The sequence below is a fragment of the Sapajus apella genome, unplaced genomic scaffold (genome assembly GCF_009761245.1).
Source record: "Sapajus apella isolate SASKATOON/1434 unplaced genomic scaffold, GSC_monkey_1.0 scaffold122, whole genome shotgun sequence".
NCBI lineage: Eukaryota > Metazoa > Chordata > Mammalia > Primates > Cebidae > Sapajus > Sapajus apella.
The window spans coordinates 5461711-5467769 of record NW_022437062.1 but is presented as its reverse complement, the minus strand read 5'-3'; the positions used below and the strand labels follow the sequence as shown (position 1 = coordinate 5467769).

Below are 6059 nucleotides of genomic sequence, written 5' to 3'. Positions count from 1 at the left end.
AAAGTTGAATTAATGATTACAGATCCTACCTCTCAAAGCTGTTGCAATGGCAATTAAATTTCAACATGACTCTGGAAAGGACAACCATTCAAAACACAGCATTCTACCCATCTACACAAGGAGCAGTATCGAAACAAATTTTTTTTTGAAGTATTCCATTTCCAACCTTTCAAAATTTTTTTTTTTTTTTTTTTTTTTGTTGTGAAAGCGCACACTTTATTGAGAAGCAGACTGCTGCGCAGCGACTGACAGACGAATGGGCACTTACACATTGTACTCCAAAAGACACAGGATGTTTTGCTAATAAAAACCAATGGGAACAGGGATTCCTCTGGGCAACTCCCCAACCTCATCCCTTTCAGGGATTGACAAACTTCCCATTTTCCTGATGGCAGCTGTGGTTCACTAGAGATAGAGCCCCTCAGGGGTGCCTTCCTGTTTCTTATAAAGAACATTTTCTTTAGATTTTTGAAGTCTTCATTTGTTACTTTCATTCTACATTCTCTTAAGGCCATCAGACCACCTTCTGTACAGATTGCCTTGATGTCAGCACCAGAGAGGTCATCTTTAGCCATGACCAGGTCGTCCAGGGTTACATCATCGGCCAGCATCATCCTGCTTGTGTGAATCTGAAAGATGCCCTTCTTAGTCTTTTTATCGGGCAGAGGGAACTCGATCTTCCTGTCAATGCGGCCTGGTCTGATAAGTGCTGGATCCAAAGTTTCTATTCGGTTTGTGGCCATCACTTCCACATCTCCCCTACAATCAAATCCATCCAACTGGTTCAATAGTTCCAACCTTGTTCACTGAATTTCTCTCTCACCACCAGAATTTGAGTCATATCTTTTTGTCCCAATGGCGTCAATTTCATCAATAAACACGATGGACGGTGAATGTTCTTCAGCAACTCGAAACAGTTCCCGTACGAGTTTGGGCCCATCACCTAGGTACTTCTGAATAAGTTCAGAGCCAACCACTCTCAAGAAAGTGGCTGAGGTTTGGTTTGCTACTGCTTTGGCCAACAAGGTTTTACCTGTGCCAGGTGGACCATAGAGAATGACCCCCTTAGGAGGCTTTATACCCATCTCTTCATAATATTCAGGGTGGGTGAGAGGAAGCTCCACAGATTCCTTCATTTCCTGAATTTGGTTGTCCAAGCCCCCAGTATTGGCATAGGTCTCCTGGGGGGCCTTTGCCACCTTCATCACTGTGACCAGGGGATCCGTGTCATCCATCAGCACCTCTATCACGGCATGCACCTTGTGGTTGAGCAGGACTGAGCAGCCAGGTTCCAGCAGATCCTTGTCTAAAAATGACAGAATGCTGATGTAGTGTTCTGAGCCCACAGATGTAGACACGATGGCATGATTGTCATTGATGATCTCTTCCAAGGTTCCTACTGATATTGGGGTGCCCCTCAGATCATCCACTTTTGATCTTTCCTCCTCTTGCTTTTCTTCTAATGGTTTCATTTGTTCCTGATTTCTAATGAATTCTTCCTCCATGAGAAGGTAGTCTTTAATTCTCTCAAATTTCAGTAATTTTAACCGGCACTGAGTGTGAGGTGTCACCAGTGGCAATTTGCTGGCAGCATCTGGTCCCTTTGTTTTCTTCTTCTTTTTCCCCACTCTAGTCGGTACAGGAGGTTCATATTTCTTTTTCTTGTCCTTGTCATCCTTCTTGCAACCTCCAGGAACATGACCACCACTCTGACTTTGATCCATCTTGCCTTGGCCCCAAAATTTATACATTGATTCCATCTCAATGGCTCCTAAAGTCTTAACTCATTCCAGCATCAATTCAAAAGTCTAAGTCCAAAGTCTCATCTAAATAATCTATGGGTGAGACTTAAGGCACAATTCATCATAGGTAAATTCCTCTCTAGCTGTGAGCCCATGAAATTGAAACATGTTATATGCTTCCAAAATACGAAGGTGGAACAGGCAAAAGATGAACATTCTCATTCCAAAAGGGGAAAACAGATAAACAACATTAAATCATAAGGCTCCAGAATAATCTTTCTGGACTCAATGTCCTGCCTCCTGAACACACTAGGGTGGGGGTTGGGTCCCCTAGGCCTCAGGCAGCCCATCTCTATGGCTTTGCTGGGCTCTGCTCATGTAGCAACTATCACAAGTTCAATTCCTGGGGCTACCTGTTGGTGGTTCTATAGCTCTGGGGTTTTAGGGGTGGCCATACCCTCATGGCTCCACTAAGAATTTCCCTGGTGGGAACTCTGCAGTGGCTCCACTCCTGTGACAATTCTCGGCCTGGGCCTCAAGGGTCTCTGAAGTATCCTTTGAAAAATAGGTGAAGGTCACCACAGTACCAAGCTCATGCACTCTGTGTCTGCAGAGTTATCACCACGTGGACACCAAGGTTAATGGGTCTACATGTTCCTGAGAGAGGCGGCAGGATCACTGGTTTTGCTCTTAAGGTCCTACATGGGAAAGACAGCCTGGAAGATCTCCTCAATGCCTTTGGGTTGTTCTCCCATTGTCTTGATGAATAGCATTTGTCTTCCTTCTATCCATACTAATCCAATTTATCAAAGGGTACCTTGGCTACCACCTTGGTATTCTCTCCCAAGCAAGCTTTTTAATGTTTTATATGGCCAGGCTTCAAATTTTCCAAGTGGTTACATTCTGCTTTCTTTTAAATTAATTATAAATTCCATCTTTAAATCACTTCTCTTTTCTGACATTTTACTATGTTCAGTTGAAAGAAGCCATGCAACACTCTCAATATTTTGCTTAGAAATTTCTTCCATCAGATATCCTGGTTCATGGCTCTTAAATTCTGCCTTCCATAAAGCCCTTGGCCATGGACACAATTCAGCCAAGTTCTTTGCCACTTATAATAAGGATATAAGGATGGCCTTAACTCTAGTTTCCAATACCTTGTTTCTCATTTCTGAGAGTTTATTAGAATTGCTTTTACTGTTCACATTTCTTTCAATATTCTGATCATGAACAGTTAAAAAACCTCTAAGAAGTTTCAGACTTCTCCACAGCTCTCTTCTTCTGAGCCATTAAAAAGCAATTCACCATAATTACCAGTAAGGTTCAACTCATGACAACATAGGCTTTTTCCAGCATTCACGTCAAAACTGTTCTACCTACTACCCATTACTCAGTTCCAAAGTTCACATTTTCAGGTATTTGTTATGTGAACCAAAAGTATTTGAGACAGGTCTCTATCAATTTAGAAAATTTATTTTGTCAATGTTAAGGACACGCCTGTGGCACAGTCTCAGGAGGTCCTGATGACATGTGCCCAAGGTGGTTAGTATACAGTTTAGTTTTATACATTTTAGGGAGACGTGAGACATTGATCAATACATGTAAAATGTACATTGGTTTAGTCTGGAAAGGTGGGACAACTTGAAAGGGGGGCTTTCAGGGCATAGGGAGATTAAAAAAAATGGTTGCACTCTTTTGAGTTTTTGATTAGTCTTTCACTGAATATACAATTCACATGTGAAGTGGCGTACAGAAATAGTCACTTATGTCTTAGTCTGGCTCAGTGAATCTGCACTTTGACATAAACAGTAGGGCACAGGAAGCAATCAGAGATACATTTGTCTCAGGTGAACAGAGGGATGACTTTGAGTTCTATCCTTTGTCCTGTACCTGTGAAGATAAGCTATCATTTTACATTGCCAGGGTGAAATTCAACTGTTTCAGGGTAAAAATCTTGAGGCCCACAAGGAAGTTCCTTGTGGGCAAATTATGAGGGAGGTTAGTAGCTTTTTAATTCTTGTAGCTATCTTATTTAAGAATCAAATGGGAGGCTAGTTTGCCTCAGGCAGTTCCCAGCTTGACTCTTCCCTTTGGCTTAGTGATTTTGGGGTCCCAAGACTTATTTCCTTTCACAGTTATAACAACTCTCCACTCTCTAATACCACTTTTCTTAGTCTGCTTTGTGCTGCTATAACAGAGTTCTTGACTGGGTAATTTATAATGAATGGAAATATATTAGTTTACAGTTTTGAAGGCCAGGAAGTCTAAGATTAAGAAGCCAGAATCTTGCAAGGGCCTTCTTGCTGTATCATACTCCCACTGACATTATACTAGCACCTCCCAATGACATAATAGCAATTAAATTTGTCATAATTTTGGAGGGGACAAACATTCAAACTACAGCAATGAATCAATATTGATAAATTATTATTAAAGTCTACAGTTTATATTATAGTTTCAGTCTTTGTGTTGAACTTTCTGTGAGTTTTAACTAATGCATAATGAAATGTACCCACAATTACAGTTTCTTAAAGAATAGTGTCACTGCCCTAAAAATCCCCTGTGCTCCACCTATTCATCCCTCATTCTTTCCTCTGGAACTCCTGGCAACCGCTTATCTCTTTACTGTCTCCATAGTTTTGTCGCTTTTCCGAATATCATAGAAGCATATAGCATGCAGCCTTTTCAGATAATCTTCTTTTAATTATCAATATGCACTTAAGGCACATCCAGGCTTTTTGTGGCTTGATTTTGGTTTTTAAAAAGAAGTCTTGCTCTGTCACCCAGGTTGGAGTGCAGTGGTGCAATCTCAGCTCACTGCAACCTCCTCCTCCTGGGTTTAGCCTCCAAAGTAGCTGGTATTACAGGTGCCCACCACCACGCCTGGCTAATTTTTGTATTTCATCATGTTGTCCAGGTTGGTCTTGAACTCCTGACCTCAAGTGGTTTGCCCACCTTGGTCTCCCAAAGTGCTGGGATTACAGGCGTGAGCCACCACACCGGCTTAATTTTTGTTTTCAATAATATTCCACTGGATGGATGTCCTAAAGTTTGTTCATCCTCTCATCTAATGAAGGACATCTTAGTTGCTTAAAGCTGCTATAAACATTCATGTATTGAGTTTTTAAAATAAATGTAAGTTTCAACTCATTTGGGTAAATACCAAGGAACACAGTCAGTGTATCTTATGTTAAGAATGTATTCAGTATTGCACAAAAGTGCTAAACTGTCTTCCAAAGTGGCTGTACCATTTTGCATTCCTACCAGCAATGAATGAGAGTTCCTCTTTTTCCATAGTCTCACCAGCACGTGGGATTGTCATTGTTTCAACTTTTGCTATTCTAATAGGTATGCAGTGGATTTAATACATTTTAAAGACACTTTGTACTTTGAAGTAAATTAATATTTACAGAAAAGTCACAAAGGTAACAAACAATTCCTATATATCACTCAACCAATCTCCCCAATGTTAACATCTTAAATTATTGTGGTATACTTGTCAAACATTGATACAACATTGATACAAACATTGATACATTGCTAGTCACTAAACTCTAGACTTTATTATTTCATCAGTATTTCTACTAATGTCTCCCTTTTGTTTCAGAGACCCATCCAGGATAACACATTGCATTTAGTCATATGTCTCCTTAGTTTTCTCTGGCCTATGACAGTTTCTCAGTCTTTCCTCATTTTCCATTACCTTGACAGTTTTAAGGTGCATTGGTGGGGCATTTTATCTCTCAATCTGAGTTTGTCTAATGTTTACTCAGGATTAGATCAGAATTACAGGATTTGGGTAAGAATACCACAAGAGGTGAAGTGTCCTCATCACATCATATAATGGGGTACATGCAATAAAAGTAACCTATTACTGGTGATGTTAATCCTGATCATTTGATTAAGGTGCTATTTATCAGATTTGTTTACCATAATGATGCTATTCCTCTCTTTTCATGCTCTATTATTTGGAAGGAAGTCACTAAGTCCAACCAATACTTGATGGTAGGGGATTATTTATATTTGTATAAGGTTATATATATGTATTTTATACTTTAAATTTTGTTGCTAAAATTATTATAGCTTTGGCCATTGGAGACATGTTCAGGATGGCTTTATTTCTACTTGATATGTCTCTAGCCTTTTATTTTTTTGAGTCCTTCCTTACTTTCAGACACTATAACATACTTCAGGCTCATACGGTATCCTCTCTACCCCAGATATAGAATCAGCCATTTCTTCAAACAGTCCAAGTTTTTCCTATTAGGGTTTGGTGTTTTGAAACAAAGTCCAGATACTAGGTGTGATTGCTGTCAC

At 40.0% G+C, this 6059-nt stretch overlaps 1 pseudogene across 1 annotated transcript; it reads right to left on the bottom strand.

Annotated features, from left to right (window-relative positions):
• Positions 1-277: 277 nt before the first annotated feature.
• LOC116538715 lies at positions 278-1739 on the bottom strand (annotated as a pseudogene). The gene has a single exon (XR_004263762.1). The product of XR_004263762.1 is annotated as a 26S proteasome regulatory subunit 4 pseudogene (transcript).
• Positions 1740-6059: the final 4320 nt, after the last annotated feature.